The sequence below is a fragment of the Lutra lutra genome, chromosome 9 (assembly GCF_902655055.1).
Source record: "Lutra lutra chromosome 9, mLutLut1.2, whole genome shotgun sequence".
Taxonomy (NCBI): domain Eukaryota; kingdom Metazoa; phylum Chordata; class Mammalia; order Carnivora; family Mustelidae; genus Lutra; species Lutra lutra.
Window position 1 is genome coordinate 8,380,620 of NC_062286.1, and position 18,282 is coordinate 8,398,901.

An 18,282-nucleotide genomic window follows, 5' to 3' on the forward strand; every position below is an offset into this window, starting at 1 on the left:
CTTCAAATAAATGATACACAGAATAGTTAGAATGTCTAGCAGGGAGAATTGATATAGTAGTGATGGGGAGGGTAGTGATGGTTGAACTAAAGTTGAAGAATGAATGGAAGGTAATCAGGTAAAGAGGGGATAGGATTCCAAGGAGAGGGAGGAGCACATCCAAAGGCCCTGTGGTAGAAGGGAACAGGACAAGCATAATGAAATGGAAACGGTCCAGTGTGGCTTGAACTTGGACTCCATGAGAAACAGTGGAACCAGAGCAGTGGTGACACTTGATATGTAATCAGATGTTTGATGCTGGTGCTGGATGAGCGTGTGTGTGCATGTGCGTGCATATGTGTGTGTGTGTGGGTACATGCATATGTGTGTTAGGGTGATGTGCCCTCATACTGATACTCTCTAGCTGATCGCTCTGTCTCCGGGTGTCCCAAGCACCCCAGGGCCGGGTGGAGTGTTGCCTGAGCCAGATCATGCTGCCGTGGGTTCAATGTTACAAAGCAGGGGGATAAAACTGAACAGTGTCGGCTCAGGGATGGATGCTCGTCTGCCCACCCCCACCCTTGGCCTTCGTCCTTCCCTCCTGCTTGAAATTCAAGCAGCTCAGAATGTCCTCTGATTCGGTTTATGAGCCCAAACCTTCACTTACACTTTCCCAGGGGAAGGAGCAGAGGGAGGAGAAAGTATTGGGTATGATGTTACCTGTTTTAAAATTCAAGTGAATTTGCATCAATTTCTTCTTTTGAAACTATCTCAGTATCCTTTGAAATGATTAGAGATGCCCAGCAGTGCCATGGGTGCTGGATGGACAGCGAAGCCTGTGTGTGTTTGGGGGGGATGGACAGGCAGGGCTGGTGTACCCCCCATGAAGTCACATCACGGACAGGTCAGAGCTCATGAACTTCTGTCACCACTTCCTTGTTCTCCAATGTGGAGATTGAGGTCTTGAGGTGACACTTGCAGGGTCTCTTAAGTGACAGAGCACAGAAGGGAAACCAGGTCACTTTCCCAGAGCCACGCCCTGCCCAGGACACACCAGATTCCACAAAGAACCATGAGATTTTTTTTTTTAAATATCCTCACTGTTCTGGGAGGAAAAGATAAGAATTTCCCTCTGGGGACTTGGGATACTTACAGATAGAATCTGGGAGCTGGCTCAGGGGCAGATCTGAAACTCTTCTGAGGCCAGCTTATTCTCAGGAGCATTTTTTTTTTGAGAGAGGAGAGGGGCAGAAAGAGAATTTTTTTAAAATATTTTTTTTCAGACTTTTAAATTATTATTCATTTGAGACAGATACAGAGAGAGAGAGAGAGAGAGAGAGAGAGAGAGAACAAGCAAGGGGAGAGGCAGAGGGCGAGGGAGAAGCAGATGCCCCGCTGAGCAGAGAGCCTGACATGGGGTTCTATCCCAGACCTGGAGATCATGACCTGAGCTGAAGGCAGAGGCTTAACCATCTGAGCCACCCGGACGTTCCGCAGAAAGAGAATCTTGAAGAGGCTCCATGCCCACATGGAGCCTGATGTGAGGCTTGATCTCATGACACTGAGATCATGACCTGAGCGGAAATCTAGAGTCAGACATTTAACTGACTGAGCCACCCAGGTGCCCCTCTCAGGACCCCTTTAGACATAGTTCTCTTGTCTTTTCTTTCCTCTTGGGGTAGAAGCCTCTGTGGCCTTCTCTGCTCCCAGACACCCCAGTCATCTTTGAGGGGAGCATGTGTGTGTGTGAAGGAGAACAGCTAAGCTCATTCCAGCAGAATCGGAGGGCGGCGTTCCCACCGCGGCTTGCCCGTCTCCACACAGACCGCCATTCCTCTCTGTGTTGTTCTGGTGTGGTACAGGGAAGCCTAAGCCAGAATTCTTTTATTTTTTTCATTAAGATATGTGTTTTTATTTTTCACTCTATTTCTTATTAAGTTTTTAATTTTAATCCTGGTGTAGTTAATGAAAGTGTTATATTAGTTTCAGGTGTACAATATAGTGATCAGCAATTCTGTACGTTACTTAGTGCTCATCACAAGTGTCCTCCTTCATTCCTGTCACCTACTTCCCCCATCCCTCCACCCGCTGCCCCTCTAGAAACCATCAGTTTGTTCTCTGTAGTTAAGAGTTTTTTCTTCGTGCGTCCCTCTCTGTTTTTTTTTTTTTGCTCATTTGTTTCTTAAATTCCATGTATGCATGAAATCGTAAGATATTTGTCTTTCTCTGACTCACTTTTTTTCGTTATACTCTCTAGATCCATGTTGTTGCAAATGGTAGGATTTGCTTTTTTTAATGGATGAGTAATATTTCATTATACAGACGTACCACTTCTTCTTTATCCATTCATCTATCTGTGGACACTTGGCTGCTTCTGTAGTTTGGCTATAGAATGTAGTTTAGAATATAGAATATTAATTAATTAATTAATAAACTATAGAATATAGTTTAGCATTATAGATAATGCTGCTAGAAACAGAGGGGTGTCTATATCCTCTGGAATTAGTGTTTTTGTATTTCTTTGCTAACCTAGAATTCTCCCATTGGTTTTGTAAAAGACACAGCTGTTCTTTCTGGAAGCTGGGAGAAGGAGAGCACTAATTCGTCGAGTCAGGGCTGGGAGAAGCAGTGGAAATTCTAGTTCAACTTGCTGCCTTCTTTTGGGAAAACTTGCACAGCCCCTTTCTGACTGGGGGTCCGTTTGGGAACTCCTGGGTTCCAGACAGCACAGGTTGCCTGCATGGGTCTGACCTGTCTCCCTAGGTCTTTTTCATTACGATCACAGAGTCTCCGGAATCTACAGACAAATGTAATCGTGTTCTTCTACGTCAGCCCTTGACATTAGGTCTCCGTTCTGTCTCCATTCCTCCATGTCCCACTCCCTACACTAGTTTTTTCTGCAGGTCACATGGCTTCGGTTATTATTAAACATGTGGAGAGTGGTTCAGGTTTCCCTTTCATGCTGGATCGTCTTCTTGCAAATGGGCCTGCTGTCGTCCTTATGGCCTTCAGGTCTGATGGTCACACTGGATGTGGTTTTGCAGGTGTGGTCTGACCCGGGGAGAAGACTAGCAAATATTACTTCCTTTGTTTTAGGCTAATAGACATATATCCATGCAGGGTTGGGAAAATGCAAAGCTACGTGATCTCATTCTCTGGAGGTTGACAGGTTGTTGTTACAGGAGCTGGAGTTTCGGGGCCCGTTGAACATGCTGGTTTCAGTAACACCCCTTCTGGTCTCCATAGCCTATCGCACTCGGGTGTACACTTTTGAGGAGGAGAATCACAAATTAAGAAGTAAGTGAATATTTTTTAGCCTCCAAATTTTCATAAGAGAGGGTTGACAAGATCTGGAGAAACTAGAGAAAAGGCTAGTAAAATAAAATAAAATGATAAAAAGGAGAAAAGACTAGTATTTAGTGGAAAGGATCTGTAGATCTTCTAGGTACTGCTTTTTCTAGTTGTGTACTCTCACCCAGGACAGCTGAACGTGCTACATTTGCACGCTTTATTTGAACGGTGCTGTGTTGAGTAATGACAAGTCAACAAAACAATGTACAAATCCCAGGCAGTTACTGGAACCTACCACCCAGACTTTTGACATTACAGCATTCTTTTTAGGACTCTGCAGTGACCACGAATCTATCCAAGGCAGCATGAGCTAGAGACGAAAGATTAAAAAAAAATTCTCTTCCTTATAAGAACTTGTTTTTCAAATGTACCTTTTCCATGGGGATTCAAAATCACCATCCAAAGATGTGGGAAGGGACTTGATATTTTGTGTGTCTGGAAGACTGAGGGCTGGCTCCAGTTCTGGATTTGCCCAAAGAATAAGGTGGCCCATGGTTCATGAATGGGTAATTTTAAAATTTCACCTTCTACTCTGATGCGTAGCATTTAGTAGTAAGCATTCTCACCATGCCCCAAAACTGCTTGTGAGAGGACAAGCCCACTCCATTCTTGGGCTCCCAGGGTCACATCTGAGCATACTTCATTTATTTTTTTTGAAGATTTTATTTATTTATTATTTGAGAGAGGGATTGTATACATGGGCGTGCAAGCGAACATGAGCAGGGGTAAGGGAAGGAGGGAAAGAGAGGGAGAGGGAGAGGGAGAGGGAGAGAATCTCAAGCAGACTCCCCACTGGGTGTGGACCCCCCCCTACCAACGTGGGGTTCGCTCTCATGACCCTGCAGTCATGACCTGAGCCGAAATCAAGAGTAGGATGCTCAAGCAACTGAGCCACCCAGGTGCCCCCTGAACAAAGACTTTAGATGCTTGTACAGAAGTAACTGTCTTATTTTTTTTTAATATTTTATTTATTTATTTGACAGAGAGAGAGAGATCACAAGTAGGCAGAGAGGCAGGGAGAGAGAGGGGGAAGCAGGCTCCCCACCGAGCAGAGAGCCCGATGCGGGGCTCGATCCCAGGACCCTGGGATCATGACCTGAGCTGAAGGCAGAGGATTAACCCACTGAGCCACCCAGGCGCCCCAGTAACTGTCTTATTTTAAAGGATTCCATTCTGACCATAGAATAAACTTCCATTCTTATCACCAGTTTTAATCTGTTTTTAGTTGACTGGACAACAATTCAGTGATTGTATCTTTTAACTATTCGTTTCCCCTGTGACTTAGGCTTCATATGACTTAAGAGTTCATATGTAGCCTTAAATTTCTTGGAATTGATGCTTTTTGGGTAATAACATCGATTATAGAAATCTCTTAATACTAGACACAGTACCTAACACCAAATTTCCATGGCCTGGTAAAAAATGGGTAAGTCCGTTTCCTCCCTCAACATTTCTTCAGTTTGTTGGAGGGCAGCTTTCTGAATTAAAAGTCCCCTCCAGTTAGCCTGTTGTGAATTCAGAAATCAAGAAGACAAAATCCAACTTTGTGAAGGGATTTGGTCATGTTCTACTCTAAGCTTCCTCTTGGCCCCACTGTGGACCAGACTCAGCTCTGAATCCAGTGCTGGGCTCAAACTAGCCCAATGCAGCAGCTTTACTAAGTCCTCATTCATTTTTTTTCTCTCTCTGGGCGCCATCATGTGCTGACATCACAAGCCCAGGGGGGTGGTCACAATGCTGCCACCCAACAATGAGCTTTTCCTAGAGCCCCTGCAGGGGAAAGGATGATGAGAAAGGAGAGAAAATGGGAGGGGGTGTGCTGAGGGGCAAGATCAAGAGAAAGAGAGAAGGGCAAGACCAGGAAGGAACCAGCCATGCCTATTCTAGTGACAGTCAGTAAGTGGTGGCCAAGCCAGCTAAGAACCAGACAACCCGGGGAATGAGGAAGGTCGACCAGCAGGCCAAAGCTCCAGTGAAGAGGGACTCCCATCTGAAGTTAATGGAAGGTGAAAGGGGTTCTGACAATATGCCCTCCAAGTGGGGGAGACCAGGCTTTCCTTCGGCGGCTGAGGTAAATGGCAGGCAGGGAATGTGGAGCACAATGAGGGTTTAAATGCTTCCCCGTGTTATATGTCAGAATCTCCCCATGCTGGCTTCTCAGGCACAGATCTCACTGGAGAATGGAATCAATGGTTGACATTTGGGGACACAAAAGCCTATTACGAGGTTCTGGGAGTTTCGATTCCTCCTTCTGTTAGTTGGTTTGCTCTGGGCTTTTATACAAGCCTCTTCATCTATTAAGTGTCATTGATTGCCTTCTCATGGAGTCCTTTTAAGAATGCTGAACCTGGCCATAAATGGTCATTAATAAAATTCTAACTTATACAAATGATTTTTTTTCCTCAATATTTTGCCTCATTAACGTGGAAAATGCAAAGGAAATGCCATTTAGATGTGTGTATGAGCCACTGACATTGAGCATGTTTTCAGGGAATTCTCCAAGTTGGTGCCCAACCGGAATCTCCAGAGTCTGATTCCCGTTAGAAGGACAAGAGGCAGTAGGGACGGGAATTTCCATTCCCAAACCAGGATCCAAGGAGCCCACAGCACCCTTGTGAAGTAGGTGAAATTTGCCCTTGGCTTCCCTCTCTGGTTTCCTGCCCTCCCGCCCCGCCCCACCCCCTACCAGTTCCCCACTCTTTCGTTCTTCTGTTCCGCAGAGCAGAGGTATCTGTAGTACCGAGAGTAATTACTCATGCAATAGTAATTAGCAAACATTTAAAGGAAGTTCAATTTCATTGGGATTTTAAGACCATCGTTTTTTTCTTTGTTTTGTTTCTGAATTGGGATGGGGTGGGAGTCAGACCTCTCTAAGCAGCCAGTCTCTATAGACAGAGGCTCACACCAGGGCCCCTGGCAGGGAAACCCGTGATAGTGGTTCCCGAAGCACTTTTTTCTTCCTGGCTCTCTGGCCCTTCTTTAATGGGTAGTTGGGGAAACAAATAAGCAATCAGTTTTCCCACAACCAAAGAGGACTTAACTGAGGGGGAGTTATAGGGACTCACATTTCATAGCATGGAGTCAGCCCTGCAGAGATGCTGCTGCTACACCTCACCTTGAACCTGCGTGGTGACTGGCGGTATTATTGCCAGAGCTCTCCATTTACGTGGACTTAGAAATGGGTGAATTTGGAAATGTGTTGCCCCTTTATCAATTCTCCATGACAGTCAGCTCCCAATTACAGCTTGACCCTCCAACTGGATATGTAGACTATCATACAAATTGTCTACCTTAATTGTCTTCTGCTGCCCACCCCATGTGGTCTGCCCATCATGGCCAAGTTCAATTTCATAAAATGGAGATTTCATAATGTTTCAACCATTACTTATAAAAGTTTTTGTTGGCTCTCTGGGACCTTAGGATAAAGCACTAACTTCTTAGGTTGCCATTTGAGGCCATGATGTGTTGGTCTCAGCCTGCCTTTCCTACTAACCACTCAACAAACCCACGAGGGCATTTTCCCTTTGGCAACCTGCACAGTGAATACCGAACACATTTTGGACTTTACCACTGCCGAACTTTTGACAAACTTTCTGCTCCACCTCTACCCCCAGACCCGATCCCAGATCTCTACTGTTCTCATTTGTGTTGGTTGTCATTGACGATCCTTCAAGGTCCGGATCAGAACCACCCTCCCAACTTCCTTTTTTTTTTTTTTTTTAAAGATTTTATTTATCTGACAGAGATCACAAGTAGGTGGGGAGGCAGGCCCAGAGAGAGGGGACTAAGCAGGCTCCTCACTGAGCAGAGAACCCCATGCAGGGCTTGATCCCAGGACCCTGGGATCATGATCTGAGCTGAAAGGCAGAGGTTTTAACCCCTTGAGCCACCCAGGCGCCCCTCCCAACTACTTAAATAAAGACTGTATCCTCTTTTTCTATCTGGAACTCACTGTGATCTTTCTCCCAGACTCCTTGGGCCTTTAGGTCTTTAGTAATCACTTGATACTAAGAGTAGGTGGCGATGTTGAACGAGTGATGCAGTGTTTTAAAACTTCACTGGAAAAAAAAAAAAAACTTCACTGGAAAATTTATTCAGATTCCACCAGGTTTTCCTACCAATTCCTCTTCCTGTTCCAGGATTCTCAATGGCATTGAGTTGAGGTCTCCTTCGTCCCTTCCAGTCTGTGACTGTTCCTCAGTCCCCTTTCTTTCATGATCTCAACAATGTTGAAGAGCTCTTCTTTGATTTGGGTTTGTCTAATTTTTTTTCATGATAACACTGCAATTGTTATGGTATTAAGAGGAAACTGAGCTGATGTGCATCCCCAGTGCTTCCTATGGGGGTGGGAGGTGTCACTGTGCATCCCCAAGATGTTAACCTCAATGATCTGGTTAAGGCCATGTCTGCCAGGACTTTCTACTTTGACTTCCCTTTGTTATTACTAAATATTTTGAAACCTTGGAAATATTCTGTTTCTGCTTTTGCCCTTGTGCACTAACCTGAGCTTCCATCAGTAGATCCTGCACATAACAATTACTACTGGTATTATAATGGTGATTTTTCTGCCTCCTTCATTCTTTCTCTACTTCTTAATTGGAGTTCTTCAAGGAAGAGTTGCATCTTCATTATTCACTTCTTTATTAGGTTATCATTTATAGCCATATAGATTTATGAATTGTTTTGAGTTATTTGGGTTGTCATCTAAAAATGCTATTTTGTTGGACAAGTTCCAACTTTGGCCCTTGGGGGATATCTCAGGTCAGCTCCTGTACTCTTTGAGCATGCTTGTCCATTTTCCTTCCTTCCTTCTTTCCTTCCTTCCTTCCTTCCTCCCTTCCTTTCTTTCTTCCTTTTTCTCTTCCTCCTCCCTCTTCTACCCATCCTCCTCCTTCTCCCCCTCCTCCTCCTCCTCCTTCTTTTTCTTCTTCTCTTCCTCCCCTTCCTCCTCCTCTTCCTTCTCCTTCTTCTTTGCCTTCACCTTCTCCTTCCTCTTCCTCCTCTTCTTCTCTTCCCCCCGCTTCCTCCTCCTTCTTCTAACTCTTCTGCACTTCTTTACTTTCTGCTACCACAAGATCCTCTGAGTTCATCTGGTACTTTCCCTGCTTAGGCCCTGGAATCAGTTCTTCAGTGAACCTTAGTTTCCTTTATTGGAAAATATTATTTAAAATCCAAGACCCAGGGGCACCTGGGTGGCTCAGTGGGTTAAAGCCTCTGCCTTTGGCTCAGGTCGTGATCCCAGGGTCCTGGGATCGAGCCCCACATTGGGCTCTCTGCTTGGCAGGGAGCCTGCTTCCTCCTTTCTCTCTGCCTGTCTCTCTGCCTACTTGTGATCTCTGTCTGTCAAATAAATAAATAAAATCTTAAAAAAAAAAAAAACCCAAGACCTGGGTGTGTGTGTGTGTCTGTGTTCACTGCTGCTGGCTTGTCACTGCTTCTAGTCTCTCTCAGTGAAAAGAGATAAACATATATGTATGTATAGTAACCTATGCATAAGACACACATATACATTGATTGATCTATCATCTATCATCTATCTATCTATCATCTATCTACTCACCCATCCATCAATCTCAATCATGAGCTCATATCTGACTCCAGTTCAGACCACAAGAAACATTCTAGCATTTCCCCCCTCCCCCACCACTTTCAGGTAGAATCTTTCTCCAACAGCAAGAAAACTCACTCCTATTATCTGCAATTTATTTACTTATATTTTCATTTCTGGTGTCCCAATAAAGCAGTTTCAGCATTATTAATCCATGCCCCTGTGAGAAAGTCCTGTATCGGCTGCAGGACAGGGTTTGTGTTTGGTCTGTGTAGTCCTTAGCCTCATGCTACCCAGTCAGAACACTTGCTGCCAGAGTTAGGTCAGTTCTTTTCTTCTCCGTCCTCTTCAGTGTGATTCTGTGATTCGTTTACAATACAGTTAGACTCATTTGTCACCACCTGCATTCTGTCTTCACTCCTGCATCATGTTTGACTTTTGAAACTTATCTAGAGAGGTGTTCTTTGCACGGTACAGTTCTCTGAGTACTGACCAGTACGTACAGACCTGTATCCACCATCCAGGTTCCCTGCCTGGTAGATTTCTTGTAGACAGTATATAGCTAGGTCGTGCTGTTGTATTCAGTCTGACAATCTTATCTTTTCACTGGTGTATTTCATGGGATTTTTTAAAAAAGATTTTATTTATTTATTTGACAGAGAGAGATCACAAGTAGGCAGAGAGGCAGGCAGGGAGAGAGGAGGAAGCAGGCTCCATACTGAGCAGAGAGCCCGATGCGGGGCTCGATCCCAGGACCCTGAGATCATGACCTGAGCTGAAGGCAGCGGCTTAACCCACTGAGCCACTCAGGCGCCCCTGATGTGATTTTGATATGGCTGCATTTAAATCCACCATCTGATCAGCTGTTTTCTTTTTGTGCCATCTGTCCTTTATTTTTTTTTCCCCTCTTCTTCTGCCTTCACTTATGTTCACTGAACATTTTTTGGGACTCCGTTTTATCTCCTCATTGACTTGTTAGTTGTATCTTAAATTTTTTTTTTTAAATTTCTGAAATGCATACAATTCACATCTCTAACTGGGCTTTCCCTTAAAATAATAGCACTGCATGTGTAGGGCAAGGACCTTGCAACAGCACGTCCCTAAGTGTTCCCTCCCGTCCTCCGTGCTTTCACTTTCACATTAGCACACAGAACATCGCTACCATGTTTGTGTTAGACCAGGGCTGATATGCGGTGTCACGTGGGCTATATCTTGTTCACCACCTGTTGTAAAAATGATGTTTTATTGGACAAAGTCTTGCCCTTTTGTTTAGATGTTGTCCATGATTGTTTTTGTGCTATAAGGGCAGAATTTTGCTACAACAGAGATTATGTGACTCGGCAAAGTCTACAGGTTACTCTCTCTCTCTTGCATGGTTTCTGATGAGAAGTCTGCTGTCACGCTTACCTTGTTCCTCTGTGTGATGTGTCTTTTCTCTGGCCGTCTTTGAGATTTTCTCTTTGCCTTAATTCTCAGTAGTTCAAGTGTGACAAGCCTGTGTGCACGTGCATGTTTATATGTGTGTGTTAGTGCTGGTATTCATCCTGCTTGTTTGCTTGGTGTTTTGAGAATCTTGGATCTGCGGTTTGCTGTCTGTCAGCAATTTGGAAAATTCTAGGCCATTATTATTTTTTTTTTAATAATTCTTCTGCCCTGCTTTCTCCCTCTCTTCTCTTTCTGGGATTCCATTACATAAATTTTAGACTGTTTGATATTGACCCAAGCTCTTAGATGTCCTGTTCTCTCTCTTTTTTTTCCTCCTTCTCTCATTCTTTTTTTTCTCTTTGCACTTCAGTTTACATAATCCCTAATTAACTTACTTCAGCTTCACTGATTCTTTCCTCACTATGTGGAGTCAACCGATAAGCTCACTGGAGGTGTTCTTCATCTTCATTATGGTACTTTTCATTTCTAGCATCTTCACTGGAGTCTTACAGTTCCCATCTCTCCAGCGCAATTACGCATCTGATCCCGCATAATGTGTATCTTATGCACTAAAGACTTCAACCTATTCGTTAGTTAAAAAAAAAGTCCCTATCAGGTAGTTCCGACATCTGTGTCTACCTGAGTCTGGGTATCAACGATTGCTGTCTGTCTCCTGGGAGTGGGGTGCTTTTTCTTCTTGCCTTTCCATTTGTGTCAACTTTTTTTCTTGAAAGCGGACATCTGGGTAGAACTGTAGTAACATAGACAACTTGTTTTTCTCTCCAGAAGGGGACCTGCTTTCCCTCCTGGTAGGCCTACAGTGTGGAAGCATGAGCTATTGCTGTGTTTACCCTCCTTGCACCAGACCCATCAAGTTCCTGTTGGTACACTTGTGTTTTTTAGGTGGGGGTGGGTTTAGCAGAGAAATGTCTGCTTGACTCTCATCTGTAGAACTTTCCCTGGCACCAAACCTCCTAGGGGGTTCCTTTGCATGTTATTTTTCCTCTCTGTGCTGCTCTTGTTTTCCCCTGGTTCTTGTTCTTGACAGCCTGACCGTGTGAGGTGGTGGGGTAGAAATTTCTGTTATTTGATGAAGCCCCTGGGGAGGCTAGCTACCTGTCCCTGGCACTTAGAAGTCTGACTTCCTCCTTTCTCCTGTCCCTGTGCAGCAGATCTAATAGCAGCCGTAATTTTGAAGTAGTAATGAATGTGTATAATATTTCATAGTATCTGCAACAACTTTGAGGAGGGCATGGAAATATCTGTGCTTTTTCTTTTTGCTGGTGTTGGTGTTGGTCACAGGTCCCGTTACTACTATTGTATTTTGTGTCCAGCATTCATAACAGAAGGAGATACTCCTAAATCTGAGTTAGCAGTCAGTGAAATGAAGATTTAATTTTTTCCACATTAAGTTCATAGATTGGGGCTTTCTATCCGTGAATCCTTTGGAGTCCCAAATGACCTGACTTTGAGAGAGAATTCACAGGATGAGGGAAGGAAGGGAGTAATAGCAACTTGCCCTGTAGCCAGAATCAGGTTCCTAGTGTTTCTCTCTTGAATTAACATGAGCACCCCACCCCCCCACCATACTGTCAGCTTCTGGCTTGGCTCACTGAACAGAAGGTCAGGAAAAGCCTATGTCCTGAGGACAGCTGGGCCAGTGTTGGGGATGCATCATGAAAAACAAAATCTCCTTCTCCCCCAGAAAACCTCTCCACCAAAGGAGAAGAGAAAGAAAATGTTTACCGAATAAGCATCAGATCAGGACGTGCGGTGTATACAGGGAACTGGCTAAGAGACTTCAGTGACAGAAAGAAATTTCATCCCTTTCTAGAGTCAGGCTGACACACCACACTGCATAGTGTTTTCAAGTTCAACGACTCCTCGTCCTCAAGCAGGAGGGACTGGACAGCACCATTTGTCAGGGACACTTCGTCCTAGCTTACCTAATGGAGCAGCCATCTGTGTTGCAGTTTAAGGCCTCTAGCCAAAGGGAAAATGAAACTTCTAGCATCCCTTAGGATAGGACCTAGTTCTGCACCTTGGAGCAAGGCGTGGCACCAGCCAAAGTTAGAGGGTGCCCACCTTCCCAGGAATCCTGGGAGAGAGCCGTGAGGGGTTTATCTTTCAAAGAGACGGCTTCCAGGTCCCCAAAGATGTCTGAGTTGTACAGGTGCTTCGAGTTGAGGCTTATTCAGCCTTAAGGAAGATTTACTTACATCTCCAAAGGGCAGAGAAGGGACTTATAATAAGTGTGGTGTCGTAAATGCTCTAAGAAAAGAGAGGGAAGGTGACCAGGGAGGACTGGGAGGATAGTGTTTTTTCTTGATTCAGATTGATCCTTACACCAGAAAGGAGCAAACAGGCCACAGCTGGGCTGTGCTTCTCGAAAGACTTGGGGAGGATGAGGCCTGGAGGGAGGGGTCGGGAAGATGCTGAGGACAGGCTCCCACGGATGCCGCAGGAGAGGCTCCTGCCACTCTACCATCTCCCATGTTCCTCACAGGCGCTTGTCGTTTTCCTTATGTGAGATATTCACGTTTTGCCTTGGGTGAAATGGAAATTCAATTTAGCTCTTCCGAGTCCAGGGGACATGTGTTTTAATCCAGGAAACTGACTTTCATTCTCCTAAGCCGGTGATTCCTTCCTGTGCTAATTGAATCCGGCCGATCCATTAATCTGTGACTCAGCATGTCCTCTGAGACCTCCCCGTGGGCCCAGCACACACTGGACACTGGAGAAAAGAGGAGAAAACACGAGTCTATTCTCGCATGCAAATTGGGGAGTCACCCCCACAGTTGCGACACATGACACTGTGAGCTCACCGACCCTCATGTGCCTTTATTGTGCCTTCCCGTGTGCTGTTCCTTCTGCCTGAGATGCCCTGGCCTGCACATGGTTCATCTGTCAAAAGTCTTCTCCCTCCTGAAGGCCCGAACCCGATACCGTATTTGTTAGCGGGCTCCCAAGGGTTCGTAGTAAGTACAAATGATAAGAATTATCATGATCAGTCTCAGGCTCACAGAGTGGACTGTATATATTGTACCAGACATTGCAGCAAGTGCTTTAGGTCATGTATCCTCTAAACAAACCCACGAGACAGGCATTTGCTCCCCAATCTAGTAGAAAAGGAAACTGAGGGTCAGAGAGGTCAAGTGTGCCTTCCCTTAGATCCCATAACTAGCAAGAAAATCAAAAGCCCGGCTGAGAACCCCTTCTCTGGGTGGCTCCTAGGCCTCTGTGTGGACCCTGCCTTCTTTGCTTTTCCACAGCACTGCACTCTTCTTTTGAAAAAACACTTGCTCACTTCAGGTCTGTGATATCTGGCAGATTTAAGAAGGCCTGGGAGGAAGCCATGGTACCGGGCTCATGGATCCTATCTTCTCCAGCATTTAACATTGTGTCTGGGGTGAAATGGGTGAAGGAAAAGGGGTTATGAGCAGAACAGGGAGCTCTGGACCAGGGAGGGACATGTGACCTGAAGGTGGCCATCCCAGGATGTCAGCGGATGTAAGACTGTGTATAACTGGGTGAGAGGGTGACCTGGGTTGATGGGACTTTTCTCTTGGAATGTTGGAGATAGAGGATCTGAAGGGAATGGTGTGTGGAGGGTAGAGGCGCATGACAGGCTGTGGGGTCGCCAGACCGATGGAGGAGGAGAGTCTGGAGTTGGGGCAGCCGAGGAAACAGGCTAGGGTTGAGAGGAGGTGGAGTTATCTCCATGGGAAGGGACTGAGTACCAGAGAAAACCACCATAGATCAAGGCCCATGTCCAGAATCCCTGACTCCTTTGAATATATCATGCTCCACACACTCACTCACTTTGCTTGAGTTGACTTGTATGGGTTCCAATGTATAGACACTTAGAAGAAATAGAAGTTATATGGTGGCCCTTGGCATGGGGGCTGGGAGAGGGGAAGATGGGCTTTGAGAGAGACCACAGTGGCCAGGATACAGGCTAAAGGGAAGTGGGCTCTGGGAACACTGGTTCTTGGAAGTGACTGGACCTGGGAATCTCACGGGGAGTTTTGCAACACAACAGTGCTGGGTCTTACCCTGAGAAACTGTGCTTGATGGACGGATGTAGACTACAGTCTGGGCATTGAGAGTTTTGTTGTTGTTGTTGTTAAGAGAGAGAGAAAGAGCGAATGAGAGTGAGCATGAGCAAGGGAAGGGGCAGAGCAAAAAGGAGGGAGAGAATCCTCGAATCCTCAAGCAGCTGAGCACAGAGCCCAGCTCATGGCTCCATCCCAGGATCCTGAGATTGGGACCTGAGCCGAAAGCAAGAGCTGGACGCTCACCTGACTGAGCCGCCCAGGTGCCCCTGGGCACTGAGAGTTGTGACAGTTTCCCAAGTGATTCTAATATGTGACACGTTTTGGTGGGAAGCACGACTTTAGAATATTAGGGGTGGGTGAGAATGTCCAGTTCTGGAATGATTTTGTTTATTGTAAGAACAAGAGATGATGAGCTAGAGGAGTTGAAATCCTCAGAGTGTAGAGTTACTTCCCCCCCCCCCCCACCAGCCCAGGTTCTAGGTCAATAACAATTAAAGAGGTTGTATTTAGGCTGAAGACAGCAAGCAGGTGCCAGCGTGGATGGCTATAGGCAAGCAGCCTGCAGCATTTAAATGCTGCACGTTAACAGGTGCTGTAATTTGTTGGCAGATCCAGTCCTTTTCTGCTTCCTGAATTTTTTTTTTTTTTTTTTTTTTTTAGAGCTGACAAAGGATTGCATTACTAAGGAACATCGATTTTATCTTAACTGGTAGCAAAGTTCCATCGGCCAAAAAGCCTGGTGTCTGAGCAAGAACCTTGAGGCTGGCCCAGAGCCCACAGCCCTGTAATAGGCTCCTGGTGTCTTTGCAGGAACCAGATTTTATTGGAGTCAGCTTTCCCCACTGAGGTCAGAGGTTGAATCCCTATGCTTAGCTTTGACGTCCAGGCTGCTGGAAGAGCCCTATCTTCATGACCTCAACTAAGCCTAACCACCTCCCCATCTCCAAATGCCCTCACATTGGAAATTGGGGCTTCAACATATAAATGGGGGGCGGTGGTCAGGAACCTCACTGTGCATTTCTCAGTTAACTCTGAGTATGTTTTCTTTTTGGGTAGATTCAGGAGAATCCACTAATATGGCCTCAGCAATGGTTAAAATATTAGAAATTTAGAAACACTAAATACTAGTCGTTGTCCCAAGTTCCCTAAGTGGCCTCACTCCTGTCACCTCATCCGTCCTCCCCCTTCCCCTCCTAACCTCCATAATCCAGCTGGTCCCGCTCCGCTGTGCCTGGTGTCCATTCTGATTGGCAAATGCTCAGGCCATTCCAGATGGGGTGATGATCAATCTGGGACTGGCAGAGACAACTGTTTACCGAAAGCTTGGGGACAAGCTGGGAAGGGTCAAGCCTATAAAGTAAACTGAGACACACCGATCTGGGGCTCACATTGTAGGACACATCCTCCAAGGTGTGTGGGCTGTTTTGCAGAGTTAAAAAAAAAAAAACAATATGAAATTTTGTTTATGAAACATGAAATATGAAAATCTACTTGGCTTTATTAAGTCATGATGAATCAGGCAGCATTCCATCTGCAAGTCGAGAGGGGAGCTCAGAGGAGTGGTATAAAATACAAAGTTTTTATGGAAAGGACAGTGGGGCAAGAAATTAGCAAAAGAGAAGAAAGGATTGTTTCAGGCCGGGTCAGCTTCCCCTAGGGAGAAGGATAGGAATTCTTTATTTTATTTTATTTTATTTTATTTATCTGACACAGAGAGAGAGAGAGAGAGATAGCAAGAGAGGGAACATAAGCAGGGAGAGTGGAAGAGGGAGAAGCAGGCTTCCTGTTGAGCAGGGAGCCGGAGGCAGGGCTCCATCCCAGGACCCTGGGATCATGACCTGAGCTGAAGGCAGCTGCTTATGACTAAGCCACCCAGGTGCCCTGGACGGGGTTCTTACTCGGTGGATTACCTCATCTTGCTTTATGGGATGGAGAAATCTGTGATAGATCACCTCTTTGGGTCTGACCAGAAAATGCCAGATTTATCAGCTTTGAATTCCACTCCTGGGGACACCTGGGTGGCTCAGTCAGTTGAGAGTCTATCTTCGGCTCGGGTCATGATCCCAGGGCCCTGGGATCAAGTCCCACATGAGGTTCTTTGCTCAGCGGTGAGCCTGCTGCTCCCCCTGCTTGTATTCCTGCTCTCTCTCCCCTGTGTTCTCTCTCTGGCAATAAAAAGAAAAAAAAATCTTAAAAAAAAAAAAAGATATGTGAATTCCACTACTGAAATTGCAAGAGTTTTCCTCATGGTTTTCTTATTCTGGGGGCAAGGGATTCCTTCACCTTGGGCCGGTGGCTTTTGTTTTAATAATAGAGATCTGGGTCCTGCTGGCCCAGAGTGCACTGGGAAGAAGAACCCAAGTTCTAGTCCCAGCAAAAATCTCTTTCTTACCTTGCCTGGGTCCTTAAGAACCTTCTCCAGAGGAGAAAGGGTGTCCCAGCATCTCCTAATCCCAGGGAACAGAGGCTGGGAGCTCTGCCAGGGCAGTCATGGACTTGCTGTGGTCTCCCTCACCCCATTGGAGGGTAGCCAGCACCTTCCTTCACCCCTGCACACACCAGACTGCTCTGCATGGGAGGTTCCCACACCCACAGCTCTGCTCCTCCACACCTGGCCTAGATTAGCCCAGATGAGGGCCTGCGCAGGGCACCAAGGTCAGCAGACCCCTCCTCCTCTGGGCTGGAGCTTTTGGTCATGGCAGTCCTGGCGTGGGTACGGTGTGGGGGGATAGTTCTGTATGTGTATTGGTGCGATTGGTCCCGATTCCGACCCCAGACCGTCCACTCACTGCGGTCATGTGCCGAGTCTGGTCTGCTCCCTGGGGCAGCTCCCAGCTCTCCATGCAGGGCCTGTCCTAGAGGGAGGCTGGTGTGGGCCCAGCAGTCACTGTCCCAGAGCAGGACCCCTGGGTCAGGCACAGCGACCTGTGCCTCAAGCCTGGGGGTTTCCTTACCTTGTGGCCACATCGTGGACACAGCTCCTCTGTGTCCTTGTCCTTGGCTGCTTGGCGTGTGCTCAGGGAGGATATTCGGGGCTGTCTATTCCACATAACTGTTAGGGGGAGTGGTGTGTCCTTCAAGACCCAGCTGTAGCCCGCCATCAGCCCCTCCCCTTTATCTCCCTGGGACTTCTTTTGCTCTCTTGGATGCCTCAGTCCTAATGGACATCCTCTTTCCAGTTTGGGGGTGGGCCTCTGTGCTTTGGTTTCCTATGTTTGTTTCCCAGGCCCGCCCTCCTCCTCCTCTCCTTGTGGGGCCCAGTGTCTCCCACGCCTTCCTCCCCTCCCCTGAAACTTGCTTTGGTCAGCCCACTCACCTGCACCCAGGGGACCCACTCTGTCTCTGGCTGCTTTCCGGGCTGCTCTGTCCCCCGCCCTTTGAAGGGGTGAGATGGCACCAGGTTCCCACCTGATTTTTGGGGATCCCTGAGCTGAAGTCACCTACCTCATCAGGGGCCCATGCTGACAAAGGACTGGCTCTGGATCCTGAGGAGATCCCCTCCCTTCCTGAGAGCCCAAGTCATCAATCATCCCTACCAGAGATCAAGGGCAGCCCTCTGGGGGAAAATTCACTGTTTTTTCTTTAGTGTCCTTCCTTTCCCCGGGACATTTACAGAGCTGAGCATGGATGCCATGCCTCAGAGGTGTCAGGAGACCAGTCATCCATACCCCTACTGACGGTGCATCCTGGGGTCCCATGAAGAGGGATATTGCAGTTCGAATCCCTGGCTAAAAAGGGGGAGGTTTCCAGCTCAAATAGAACTGTTTTTACAACTCCCCTCACTGTATGCACAGAATGGTTGGGGCAGTTGGAGAATTGTCATTGTTTGGTGCTTTCTGGGTGAGGGGGGCTCAGGGGGGATCTCTGGGCTCTCCTGGGAGGGGGCTCGGTGGCCTGCTGTGTCCTGGAGCTCAGTGAGCC

At 46.6% G+C, this 18,282-nt stretch overlaps 1 protein-coding gene across 3 annotated transcripts in view; it reads left to right on the top strand.

Annotated features, from left to right (window-relative positions):
* The window catches only part of LPIN1 (lipin 1), a 130,670-nt gene that overhangs the window by 40,559 nt on the left and 71,829 nt on the right, over positions 1–18,282 (top strand). Inside the window, exons 1-2 of one of the 3 annotated variants that reach the window (XM_047743742.1) lie at positions 5,156–5,401; positions 5,821–5,953. The exons of the other annotated variants lie outside the window; for them this stretch is intronic. The gene's annotated coding sequence lies outside the window, so the exon portion shown is untranslated. Of the gene's footprint in view, positions 1–5,155; positions 5,402–5,820; positions 5,954–18,282 lie in introns of those variants that run through there. 3 annotated transcript variants of the gene reach the window in all.